Below are 13,862 nucleotides of genomic sequence, written 5' to 3'. Positions count from 1 at the left end.
CTACTCACCACTGCCATTTATTTCCCCAACTTGCACAGTAGCTGTAGTCTTAAGCTGTTCTGGAGAAGAACACTGAAGCCTCTTCGGTTTGACAAGCATATATCTACTTTAACAAAGGCCAATTTGTTGGAAAAGAACCTATGCTATTTTGTAAGCTAGTGACTTAGTACAGAAGTCACGGAGACATCTTTTGGTTCATCTACTTAATTTGTATTATGCTTTTATACAATTTTCAGTAAAATAACATTTTATTGTCTCAAATAAGGCAAACATTTTGCATGAATACTTATTAACAATTAGGTTAACTTTCGTACTTTATTATAATAGTTATATATAAATGTAGAAAACTAATAATTTAACCATGATAGAGTAATACCATTATATAATTGTTGTCTCAACTCAGATGATAGATTTCTTGGTTCTTCAACTTATTTCAGGTTGAAGCTCAGGTCTAGAATCTTGAATGTATGGCATTTTAAGCACATTTGTTTGATTTCCCACATTAGCGTACATCAGAAAATGATGTGCAAAATGACAAGAAAATTGCATTATTCATGTTCACACATAAATACATGCTATTATAGGCAATCTTCTGGTGGCAGCATGTTGCCTAGTGGTTTCTCTCTGCCTTGCTGGGTGTTGGAAATTTGGGTGTCTAGGTGGATCCCTTGGAATGTTTGTGACCCATTTATCAACTAGATTTTCCCTAAGGCAGATATGCTATTGCTGGTAGAGTAGAAAGAGATGCTTGCATTTACCGTTGAAGGAATCCAACATAGTTGAATGTCTCTCATATAAAGTTTTCAATGCCATGGAATCTAGTGGAATCTTGAAACAAGAACTGGGATTGTGCGGAAGTGATCCCTCTGTACTGTATGTAAATTATTTGGCCCTTTTGATGCATTCTGTCCCCATCAGGCTTTGATAGTTGGCAGACTTCTTGCTTAATTATGGCTCCATCTTTCCAAAGGATGCTTGTCTTCCCCCTGGCCCCCACCCCTCCCCCACCCTATCCAGAAAAATCTGGCACAATGCAGATTAGCCAAACTTCAGTGTTGTAACAAAGTGCCTTCATCCTAAATTAAGAACTGACTCTATTCAAATGTTTGGTCCCCATTTTCCTATTTTTGATGCTTTGTTGATTCTTACTCTGAGTGTTTATTTGTGAACTCAAAAAGGAAAACAATTGATTGCAAAGTAAGGCCAATGTTTGACTCTACATAATTTATTCATTTTGTATTGGTCAAGGCTTGGCTGCCCCACCCACCACTCTTCTGATGATGAATTCCATGTCATGGAACGCATGAAATCCTGGCAGCCTTTCTAAGCAACACAAGGGATTTGATGTTTTCTTAGAAAAAATCAGCTTTGCTTCCTTGTGAGATTTTGGAGCCCTTGTAAAATGGGCCTCTAATTCATCACAACCTTGAGAGAAATGCAACAATAAGGTTTGAGGAGCTCTCCAAATTAAATTCATGGAGCCCAATGTTGATGCTTATAGTTTATTGGTTGAGTTAATTTCATAACCATCTATAGTTAGTTTTTTGGGAAAATGGTAATAAAGACTCCTTAATAGGTTGAGAAGGATAAGTGGTGTTATCGCAAGCACCAAACATACAAGTTTAATCTGACTCAACTATTATGTAGAATAGTATGAGATCAAATGTCGAATCCTCAGGGATCAATGGGTTGAGTTGTGTTCAAATTAGAAAATATGGTGAAGGAATAAGAATTTTAGGGTTTAAGAAAGATAAAAGAAACAAGTTGATAGAAATAAAGTTTTAGAAAAATCAAGTAGAAGAAAATGCCTTAGGATTTTCGAATCCATTCTTAATCAGATATTAGTATTTAATTAAAGTAATCAAGATCACTAAAAACTACAAGCCTTAATGATGATTAAAAGATAAATCATGATTTAGTTCTTAACATAGTTTATCTTGCTGAGCACGAATCATATCCTCAGATTATGATTCATCTCTACATAGTCATAAACTATTCAAGAATAACTACCATAAAATAAGAAATACTACTACTTAAACACGTGAATAAAATCACAGAAACTATTCATGTTTGCAAAATATTCAATATTATTCAAAAAGAAAGATGCCTTACAATGTTTAAGTAGTTGATTGCATAAGAAAAGAAATACACAATAAGATTTAAGAAATTAAATACAAATCTGATCTTAAGGAGTTCATCTATTCCTCTGAGGATGAAGAATTTAGTTGCTCATAGGTTGGATCTTGCTTGCCGCCAAAAGCTTCCTCTTCTTTAATTGTTAGGGAAGATCTTGAAGAGGAAGATGCAGAACCTCTTTATGCCGCCAAAAACTCTCTCCCAAAACTCTAACACCTGACAGCCTTGCTCTCTTTACTTCTCTACCAAATTTCTTTTCTTTCTTTGGGCTGCCCCACATCCCTTTTTATAGCCTTCAAGACCTCTTTAAACCCTAGGTACCCCAAGTCTTGGTTTCTCTCATGCTTCCCCTCTTTCCTCTTTAAACTTTGGCACCCCAAACCTTTCTTTTTTTCCAATCCCTAGCCGTCCTCTCTCAAAACCCTTTTAAAACCCTAAAGCCCTGTCTCGTCCGTGTCCCAGGTGGTTTAAATCGCATCCGCACCCGTGCTCGTGCCAGTGCCTGTGTGCAAGGCCCGTGCGCTCGTTCCGGTGGCCGCATGCATGGACTGCATCTGTGAGCCACGCCCTCTATGCGCTGTGCACGTGGACCGCATGGCTGCCTTTGTGCGCCGCTCGCGTGGACCGCGTAGCATCTTTGCGGACCGCGTGTGTAAAGCATGCGCTCATGTGGGCCGTGGCTTGCTTTCCTCTGGGCCATGTGCCCCTATGGGCTGTGCGGTTGCTATCTTTTGATCTGGATTGCGCATTTGCATTCACTAAAATCTTGTTGATAGAGGCAGGCTAACTTGGACTTTAACTTGGGTTTCATCTTGGGCTTGGTGACCATGGAAATGTGTGTGACGGGCCGATAGAATGTATTCGTTGGAAACCTTGCTGGTTGGTTTGTGAATAATTCCCCATGATTAACAGTTCCTGAAAAAGAAAGTAAGAAGCATCAAATACTAAATAATAGAGATTAAATAGCAAAGGTTCTAATACTTCTTATGTCTTATTAATGCATTGATTAATAAGAGTGAAAAAGAGAAATGAAGGAAAGAATTTGGGATGGAAAAGACAAAAAGTAAACAAATGAGGCTCAAATAGAAGGCAGTCTAGTCCTTTTCGTTAGAAAGCCAGTGTTTTTCATGCATGTAGATTTTAAAATAAGAATGATGCAAAATTAATACAGAATCACAGATTAAAACATTTTTCATTAGAGAGGCATGCATAAAATCTGATCTTCAAAAATACCTAACAGAATCTTCATATGAGAGATAAGATTCAGATCTGATAATTTCTAAAACAAAAGAGCAAGATTTGATTCACCTTGCGCAAGTAGATATTCATCGTGATCCGATGATCCATGGATGTTTTTGAGGTCCGTTGAAGCCGCACACGCGTCCGGCCTCTACAAATATCCATACGAGATTGATCTTATCAGAAGATCCCGATCTCACCAGAATGCTAGTTTTCTTGTAGAGATCGCTCCTTGGATTGTTGAATTATTTATCTTTTCTTTTTCTTCTCAAGAGAATAAAAGCGAGACTAGAGGAGGAGGAAGATACAAGAGATCAAATCTCTTTTCTTTGATCCAACTCTTGGACATTTGTGGAGAGGAAAGGGAGAGAGAGAGCCATCCAACTCTTGGACCAAAGAGAGAGGGAGAAAGGTGAGGCGTCTAACAACCAAACCCCATGCCCCTTTTCTTTCTTTCTTCTTTTCATGCGCCAACCACATCCTCACGCCCGCCCTTCTCTTGTTTTTGACGCTCCACACGTTGAGATGGGATAAGGAGGCGCCCCTCTTATCCCCTTTTTAAACCACATCTCCTAGGGTTTGTTAGGATAAGAGTCCATGAAGAGGACTCTTCCTTTCTTTGGGCGTCACATCTTATGTGCACCTCATCTTCATGCAAAAACAAAACCAACGTGATTCCCTTTGGCATGAATCCTTCTCATGGGGCGTGGTTCTTTTTTTGGTCCAAATCAACATTTGGTTAGAGTCCAATGTGGTTGGGTTTCATAATAAGTCTATACTTATTGGGTTCAAACCATTTTAGACCTATGAAACCCAATCTGACTCAAACTCAGATCAAGTCCAATCAAATTAAATCTCAGTTTAATTTGATTAGGACTCAACCTCAATTATCTGATCAAATCAAATAATATAGCAATAATTGCAAATAAATCCTCTTATAACTCACTAACTATTAGTGAGTCCTTTCATGTAATTTTTACAAATTAGTCCAATCATCAATCATATTGATAATTGAATTCTTATGTGATTCAAAATTGCAATTCAACTATCCGATCAGTCAGGACCTCTTTTGTGTGTGATCCTATAGGTTCTATTCTGTCTGATAGTGAAATATATTGTGATCTCCATCATGAATATTATTGAAATTTTTTTCAATAGATTGGAATAATTTTAACTCATCAAATGAGAATTATTGACCATCAAAATAATTCTCATTGATCTTACAATCTATCAGTGACGTCTAGCAGCATGTAGTGGTAATCTAACAGAAGAGAAGGTATTGAATCTCTAGGTATAGTTACCGTGTGATACAATTCTTCTATCGTGAATTTTGGTAAAATAGAGATCATGAAAAATTTGTCAAACCTCATTATCTGTCATATATAAGATTTATTCGACTTGAGTTAATATTGTGAAATCTTATGAAAATCTTTTTTCATTATTTACACTGTCATGACCATGGTCTTCAGAATTCAGTCTTATAAATTACATAGGACTACTCCTTATTTATCAAGATCGATAGATCCCATCTAGGTGCACATCCTATTCTTACAACAAATTTATTGCAGCCAATTTGCATCGTAAGGATCCGAATTATTGGAGACCAAGTGCATGTATAGTTAAACTACAGCAACTCCGTTGTGAATAACCGAGGTATCGTAGGTCAAAAAATCAATCACACCACTACAGCATCGAAAAAGTCACTGACGAGTGATAGTCATTTAAGTGATTTCTCATATTGATTACGCTCGGTACCCTTGTTCTTTAACAATCACCTGCACTCGCTTCAGTGTCCCCACACTGTAAATTCGAGACTCGTTTATCTAAAGGAAAGCGATCCGTACACCAATCTTATCGATCAATCACCATCTCCGTGACGATCCATCGATCGGAAGCATTTAGAGAATTAATCACCAATGATATATGGCTCAAATTTTTAACTCTTGAGAATATGTATCATCATTTTATTAATTTTTTGGACGATTCATGGACACTTACACTATATGAATGAAAATGAACTGTCTATTTATTAATAAATAATAAGGTCAAGTACAAAATTATGTCCTAGAAAGAATAAATATGTCAGCTAGATTGGCTTCTAGGACATACATCTAACATTTTTTTTTTCTAAAGAAATATGGTAGAGATGCCACCACCTATGATCAAATGAAAAGCTCGCCAAAGGGGAGGAGTGTCGATCAACACTAAGTGTTGTTGATAGATGACAACTTTTTTGTCCTTAAATTTTTTCATAAACTCATGCAGTAGCATTGAACCAATTTTATACCAAATTCCAATGACATAAAAACCAAAATTTCTCCCTTATTGCCCACCTTTCCCTTCCTTAAGATTGTAGGAGCGAGAGGATAGGCTGAGCAGGGCACAGGGCACCTAGAGGACATGGTGCGTCCATTTGCTCAATTTTTTTCCCATTCTTTATTAATCAGACAACCATTGCGGTAGACCACTAATTAGGTGAAGTGATTCTTAATTTCTTAAGCTTGGCTTGTCATGATTCATTTGTATCATTTAAACAAGATATTTGTTCTCAACTTTACATCAAAAGAAAATGAAGCCTTTTTATTGGTAACTTCATATTTGTGTTTGTTCTAACTAATTCTCTTCTTATTTCTCTAATCTTCACTAAAATCAGAGCGTTTTTGCCTCTCTTATTATCCTAACTATCTTTAGATTGTAGGTGGTAAACTCATTTTGGGAAAAGGTTTGTCACACTAGTCTGTATCGAACATACTGTAAGGTACGGAACTGATCCAAGACTTGGTAAGGGAGGCATACCATCTCTTGATATGTTGAACTGACCCTTATACTAGGCATACCAACATTGTATTAGCATGGTACTGGTATAATGTCCGATATGAGATTGAAAACCTTATTATACAGAAACTAATACAAGAAAAAGCTTGAGAGTAAACTAGTTGCCCTTACCCATCCTAAGTCCTTCATCAACTTTAGGATCACTAGAATCAATAGGTGATTTTATACTTACAACTATAGGTGGGAATCTTAACTAACTAGAACATCTATGAGCTAGTTATTCATGTTAAGCCTTCTCCTAGCCCATCCTTGGCCTCCTTTTCTTATTCTTTTGTAGCTACATTTTTTTCCCCCAATTAGGTCTCCATTAAGCCACTAGCAAATCCTTAATGCATCTATTCTTGCTATCTCTTTTCAGATGCCAGTACAAGTGCTCCTAGAATGAGTAACATGGACCTTATTTAGATTTGGCTAGCTTAGGTATTATCTTGGCTTCATCTTTGGAATATGATTGCTCATAAAGTAGGATTCTTTTCCAGTTAGATCTATGCATGAATTTTCTTTCTAAATGCAAACTCCATCAACTAGGCTCGATATAACATGCTCTCTTACACACATTTGTGAAGGTAGTACCCATCTTGTCATGTGATTACTCAAACTAAATCTCAAAAGGTCATTGTTAGTTGTTACCTTTTTAAAATTTTCTTTTTTAATAAGTTTTGACTACTGTTTACACATCCTTGCTCAAACCAACATATGGGAGACATGTTCCTAATTGGCCATATTGTGGAGTGAGAATAGGTATGGATTTCAGGAGAATATCTTAGGAGTTGAGACCAAATAGATACCATATGGAATCTGACCGAGGAATCACATTAGAGGTCAAATATATAGGAATGATCGAGAGGGCACCAATAAAAAGTAGGCTGAATGAAGATACAACAAAGATTTCAGTAGGCTAAATGTGATTGTTAGTCTGACAACCGGTATAGGATTAGGTTGCTTTGATGAACATGCATAGTGAGAGGATCGTTGGCGTCTATTCCCAGAGTCGCTAGGAGTAGAGGCTAGTATGGTAGTAACCATTAGAGTGGGTAGTTATTATGTTTAGTATAAATAAGTAAAATTGTGAAGATCCTTTGATATCTAACATATTAATGCATTTTATCTGGTCTTAACTTATTGATAGCTTTTTATCTTAGGAGTAGTATTAACTTATATCTCTATTACTATAGCCCAAGCCACACCCATATCTTATATCTCTGTTATTGTAGCCCAGGCTACATGTATATCCCTTTTTGAATGCATCTCCTTCTAACGATGGTGTAACGATGGTGAAAGCTCTTGAAGATCAAGGTACCTGGATTGATATTACTCTTGTATCTTCTTTTCAATCATCATCTTTTTAGCTGCTTTAGTACCAGTGGAACACCCATGCATCTCTCTATGCTTCCCGTTAGACTTGTGCTAACAAGTTCTCTGGTATGCCCGTCCCCTTTGGTGGTGGTGTGAGAGAAGCTTCGTGCAAATAAGTTTTGTGGCACGCTTGATGGGACACTGCATAGCTGCCACCATGCCATTATAGAAGGAAATCAAGAAAGCAGCTGTAGAGAAAGTAACCACTATGTTAAGGCCACTTTTGAGTGATACCAGCATTTTTGACGGTAGAAAAACTTGTTTCTGCAGTTGAAACTGATGTCAAGCCATAGTATATTCTAGCAAAGTTGGTAATGGAGATTGCCAGGCCTACTCTTATGATGCATGAATTGGCTTATCAACCAGTGTATGGAGGTGCTGAGGTCTATGAAGAATCCAACTTGGAGGTTTCAGCTCATTAAGAAAAACCACTGAAGACTATTCAATAGAGCCCTTGGAATCCACTAATCAAGCTAGTGTAGAAATTGTGCTAGCAGGACTTCAAGAGATTGAATGAATAGTCTATACTTTGGTTAATACCTGGCTGATATTTAAGATCATCATCCCTAGTAAACTTCAAAAAATCATTGGTGAAGTTGGAAAAACCATGCTGATAGAAACTCCTAATTCTTTGCCCGGGAATAAAGGGCAAAATTAAGACTTTGTAACACCAACTGTAAGCATCAAAAGAGAGCTGGAGGGCAACCTTCTCAAATTGTGGTAGGGGTCTCTAGAATTTTTTTATGTCATGCATATTTAATGTTTATATGCTAGGGGACAATGTGACAATGCAAGGATCGATTCAGTCTGGTACCGACATTACGTATAACTAGAGACCCACATTTCATGGATGAGACAATTCTTTACCAGATGTTAATATCCGTGGATGGTTTGTTTGATCCATAAGTGGAAGTAGAATGAAATAATAGTATAATAAAGACCATATGTTAGTTGCTCATTTACTACTCTTGGAGTTGAGTACATCATTATACAATAAGTGACCATATGAAAGGGATGTACAAAGTTCCAGCAATATCCCTAATGTGCTCCGCCTCATGTTGCAACTGCTCGGCCAAAATGTTGGCCTCAGCCTTCTTGGCCAGGAGGCAAGGAACCGAGACACAGTCTTGAAGTCTAGCATGTGCTTCGGCCAGAGCCTACAGCTTTGGTGCATGTACCCTCTCCTCCTCGGCCAAACTTATTTTCAACTCTATCGATTTCATGCGAACATTTGCTAGTTGAGCCTTTGGAGTAGTCATCAACTATTTTGGTGAAGGAACTTCACCCTGAAGATTGTCACAAGAGTTCTTGCATAGGGTGACTTCATCCTCTAAGGCTACCATGTGGAGCTCCAACACATTCCTTTTGAGATATCACGTATTCAACCTTTTCAGCTTTTCAGCTGTTGTAGCAATAGTCTGATGTATCCAGGAGACGTTGGAAGGTTGGCTTCTTATGTCGATCAAATTTGCTACCTGACTGATGGACAAATCAGTTCATAGCAGAATGTTGATTGCACCTCATATCTCTGTCATCTTTTTGGGACTAGCCAAGTCATCAGGGTTTAGGCCAATGATATCCCAAATACCCCTTTTTGTCTTCATAATATCGATTGAAGGACTTGATGGGGTGTGGGCCGAACAGGACATGATAGTGTGTGCAGCTTAGCTTGGCTTTTGCGTTGGCTAGCGAACCGAGAATTGAATGACCATGATTCTACCAACTTGCAAGAAAGAAGCTGCTTGTCAAATCAAGACCAAGTACAAGGTACAGTAGTGGTTATGTACTTTTATCTCTTAGCTGCAGATGGAAGAGCTCAAACGAAAGAATTCTGAAGCTAGATCCATGCAAGGGACCAATCACGGGGATTCTAATAGGCTGACATCATGGCTTTTGGCCATCATATCCAGATCAGACTAGGTTGGTTCTGGATTTGGTTGAATTTCATGCAGAGACTTGGTCTACGTTGGTTGAATGGTTGGGCCAACAAGTTCGGGTGAAGGCTAAGCAAGTGGATCGATAGGTTCATAAGTAGGTTGGTCAAGGAAGACCTCAGCAGCTTATGATGCCTTATTCAACAGTTTGGCTAGAACTTCCTGAAGTTTGTCCACTCTTGAAGTTCATCTCGAGGAGGAGAGTTGGCTAGCATAAGAGTGGCAATGTGGATAGGATCAGCAACGATATAGACATCAACAGTAGGAGCTCTTTCTAGTCCATCCTCTCGGATTACCAAAGGATTAGAAGGTGTCTTGCTGCTCTAGCTGCCAGCATGCTTCATTTGAAAGGAGTTGATGGATCGAATGACTTCAGTTTTCTTAGAGCGGATGACTAAGGCTTATTGGACACTGTCCTTTTCTTCTTCAAGGCTGAGGGCTCAGGCAGTAGGGTTAAAGGTTCGCTTTAGGTTAGGCAAGCTGAATGGGTAGTGCCAAAAGAGGGATGTAGGGTGAAGTAGAAGAGTTAAGTTAGTAAAAAAAATGAGCAAAGAAAATTATTTTGGACTCACCTTTGAACTATGAGCTACAAACACTGCTCTATGAAATGACTGCTGCCATTACTAGTCAGGGCAATATAGCTCAATCAGAGTAACTGAGCTATTCATAGTGGAGGCAATGGGAGCCACTAAGTCAGCAATCCAAATTTTGGGTGATGGATAGTCAGGTTGATGTCTGTTCAACCATGCATAGAATTATATATCGCAAAATGACTAGTTAATATGCTCTCCTAACCATCTCTTCTTGCCCTCATATTGGCTATCAATTCTTGCTTAGCCTTTTTCCCCTTTTTTCCTTTAACATGGTGGGCCAAAGACCTAAGAACCTTGATCTTATAAAATTTTTTATAATTTTGAATCTCATCTATGAGATCGTGCAGCATACCTTTGTCCCTGGAAAAGACCAAATCTACTACACCTGCATGTTGGGAGATAATAGAATAATTAAAGGGTTTAGCAGTAGGAGATGACTATTCACCTTTTAGACTCGGATTCATCTATCCAGGCTAGGATGGAAGTCGCTAACTCAGATTGAACCCATGATGTATATCTGTTCCATCAATGCTCAAAGTCTTCATTCATGGTAGGTGTAGGCGTAAAAGGGACAAAGGTATAATTAGAGCAAGATCAATAATAGAAATAATTGGCTAGATCTACCACTTCAAGACCAGTAATTTAAAGCCAATCATAAAAAAAATCATTTATATAGCAGAGAGGCAAATAAAGGGTTGCTTGGGTGAGGCCAAATTGGTGGACAAAGAAGTTTTGGCAATACTGCCCAACCCTACACTTATTGTTGCCCGAATGCACAATGGTGGAGCTAACATGCAGATCTCTAGGCATAAGAAAGTGCTTGTATTGGTTACCTACTACTTCGGCCTCTTCTAGAGTTAGGATTGCCCTAGGAAGAATGAACCAAGAGGGTTTTGGAGCCTGAAGAAATGGATAGAGGAAGAAGATATCGTGACAAGCTGAACCTTCATAAAATTTTTTGAAGTATTTGGTGAAGGAAAGATTCAGCCCCATCAATTGTGCAAATTGAAGGATGAGAAGATGAGCTTTGTAAATTTCAACCAAACGATGAACCTCCATGAAATAAATATAAAGCTAAACTGGAAGGATCCATAAAGGACTTCCACAGCTCCAAGTTTCTGAATTTAAGTCCTTCAAGCATTGGTAGAGAAGCCCACAATTAGGGGCAGTAGAGATATAGGTAGATCTTTGGCTAAAGCAATGGCCAATTAGAGGTTAGCCTTGACTACTTTCACTGATTGACAGCAAAGAAGAAATTTATAGATCCATGTCAAAATGAAGACCGTGCAATTTATTATGTAGACAGGTCTAGTTTGATGGCAAAATCATGAATATATGAGGTATAATTGGCATTTTTGCTAAAAATTGAGGCCAAAATTATGAGGGGAGATTTCCAACTGGAGTGGTCAAATTGAACACTTCCTGGTAGGGCAAATATTGAAAAGAAACTTTAAATATAAGAGACTAGGGCTGGACATACCAAAGTTGAAGTGAAAGATATTGGGAGTGAGCGACTAGAAATGGGTGGTCACCAAGACTAAAGGATGATTGGCTATAGGAAGAGATGTTGAAAGAGGTAAAAAATCAAAGAGACCATTGGCTTCTCAAAAAGCGGCTTTTTATTGGTAAATTTGGTCGAACTAGAGATTCTAGAGAAGGGTCTTAGTAGGTCATAGGTGATGGCAATTTAGATTATCCCAGACAAAACTTTTGAAGTTTGGTCTCTCATACAGGAAGGCTTCTTGGGAAAAGCTAGGAAGGAAAGAACATAGGGCTCGAGAGAACTTAGAATGGAAGATAGGTCTAAGAATAAGGTAGCCAAAATCTTCCATAAGTACCTGGGTATTAATTTTATTGAATGCCAACACGTTCAAGGTCCTCCTGTCATTGTTCAGCACTAGCATGGAATTTAGCTTCCTGATCCATGGTAAGTAAACAAGCAATGAAGACAAGTTGTAAAGGAGAGGATAAGAGCTAGATGAAAGTTGCTATATGGAAGACAAAGATGATGATGGTGCTCGATATATAGATGGACACTGCCCCATATCTACGTGTGATTTGAAGAAATTGTGTAATGATGACATATTCTTCAGAATCAAGTACTAATGCTCTATCAGAATACAACCTATGCTATGTCAATACCTGGCTAATATAAAGGGAGAGGAAGCACTGCTATACAATTCCCATTACGATGGGAAAGACAAATTTAACAAAGATCAGAATCCCTATAGGTGCAGTTATTTGAAGAGTTGCATGTTGGCACTTCGACTTGGTACTTGGATGACTGGTACATCCCATCATTCTATCGATCGATGGCCAATGGGAGGTAGGGGATATTGTTTACACCATATCGTAGCTTAAACCAACAAGTAAGAGATACATGCCTAATTGGCCACATGGAGTGAGAACACATATCATGGTTTTAAGAGAATATCTCAAGAGCTGAGACTGAATGGGCCTCATAAGGAAACTAACCAAGGAATCACATCAGAGATCTAATATATAGGAATGATAGAGAGGGCACCAACATAAAGTAGGTTGAATGAAGATACAATAAGGGTTTCGACTGACTAAATATAACCATAAGTCTAATAGACAGTACAAGATTAGGTTGCTCTGATAAACATACATAGTGGGAGGACAGTTGGCGTTAGTTACCAGAACCATCAAGAGTTGAGGCTAGATGTGGATAAGGATAATAACCTTCAAGGTTGGGAGTTATTATATTTAGTGTAAATAAGTAGAATTTATAATCTATAAAAGCCTTTCCATATTTCAACATATCAATGCATTTTATCGTAGCTTACCAGTATCTTTTTATTTTAGAGTAGTGTTAACTTAGATTTCTACTATTATAGCCCAAGCTACACCCTATCTTTATCCGTATCAATCTCCTTTGAATAATGTTATGATACTGGAGAAAATCCTTGAAGGTCAAGGCATCTGGATTTATGCTACTCTTATATCCTTCATTCACCATCTTTCTGGCTACTCTAATGCCAGTAGCATGCCCATGCACCTCTCTACCCTGGTCATTAAAATTGTGCAGACAAGTTCCCTAACATGTTTGTCCCCTTAGGTAGTGTGAGAGAAGCTTCGTGCAAACAACTATATTTATGTTTCTACGTTAATAGGCTTCATGGATGTTGTTACAGTGGTATCAGGGATGCCTCGGATTTATATCTGAGCCATATGCTTGTTGTGAAGAGGCATGCTGAGCTATATACTTGCTGTGAAGAGCTATCTATGTTGATATGAGCTGTCTTGAGCCATACATATGCTGAGAAGAGCTGTCTATGCTGATATGAGCTATCCTGATATAAGCTGAGCTATCCTGAGCTATGTGCTGAGAAGAGCTATCCTTCTATACTTAGCCATCTTCATGCCATGACGGCCACCCACACTATGCAGAAAAGATTAAAAACAATAAATACCCCCACGTGGGAGTATATGAAGGCTAAAATCTCTCCATACTCTTAGCTCCTGATTGATGGCTCATGCAATTAATAGGTGGGACCCTCATGTATCATGAGGTGACACCACTCACCCAATTTAAGATCAACAAGTCAATCACGATCTTCGAGGATATTCAAATCTCCACTAAATATATTGTCAGTAACGGCCTCCTTACTCCGCAAGAGCGAATGAGGGTTATAATACCGCAACGGCGCAATTAATGGCCCGAGATCTTCGTAGTTACACGTTTTGTCAGTCTTTTTCTTCTTTAAACAATCAAAGCTCCGAGGATCAAGGTAAGTCAATCAATCTC

General features: G+C 38.4%; 1 protein-coding gene across 1 annotated transcript in view; it reads left to right on the top strand.

Moving 5' to 3' along the window:
- Positions 1 to 13,862, top strand: part of LOC105035447 (serine/threonine-protein kinase D6PKL1) — a 42,668-nt gene that overhangs the window by 2,218 nt on the left and 26,588 nt on the right. The gene's annotated exons all lie outside the window — the stretch shown is intronic.

The sequence above is a fragment of the Elaeis guineensis genome, chromosome 7, assembly GCF_000442705.2.
Source record: "Elaeis guineensis isolate ETL-2024a chromosome 7, EG11, whole genome shotgun sequence".
Classification (NCBI taxonomy): domain Eukaryota; kingdom Viridiplantae; phylum Streptophyta; class Magnoliopsida; order Arecales; family Arecaceae; genus Elaeis; species Elaeis guineensis.
The sequence above is the reverse complement of the archived record's forward strand: the minus strand, read 5'-3'. Positions and strand labels throughout refer to the sequence as shown.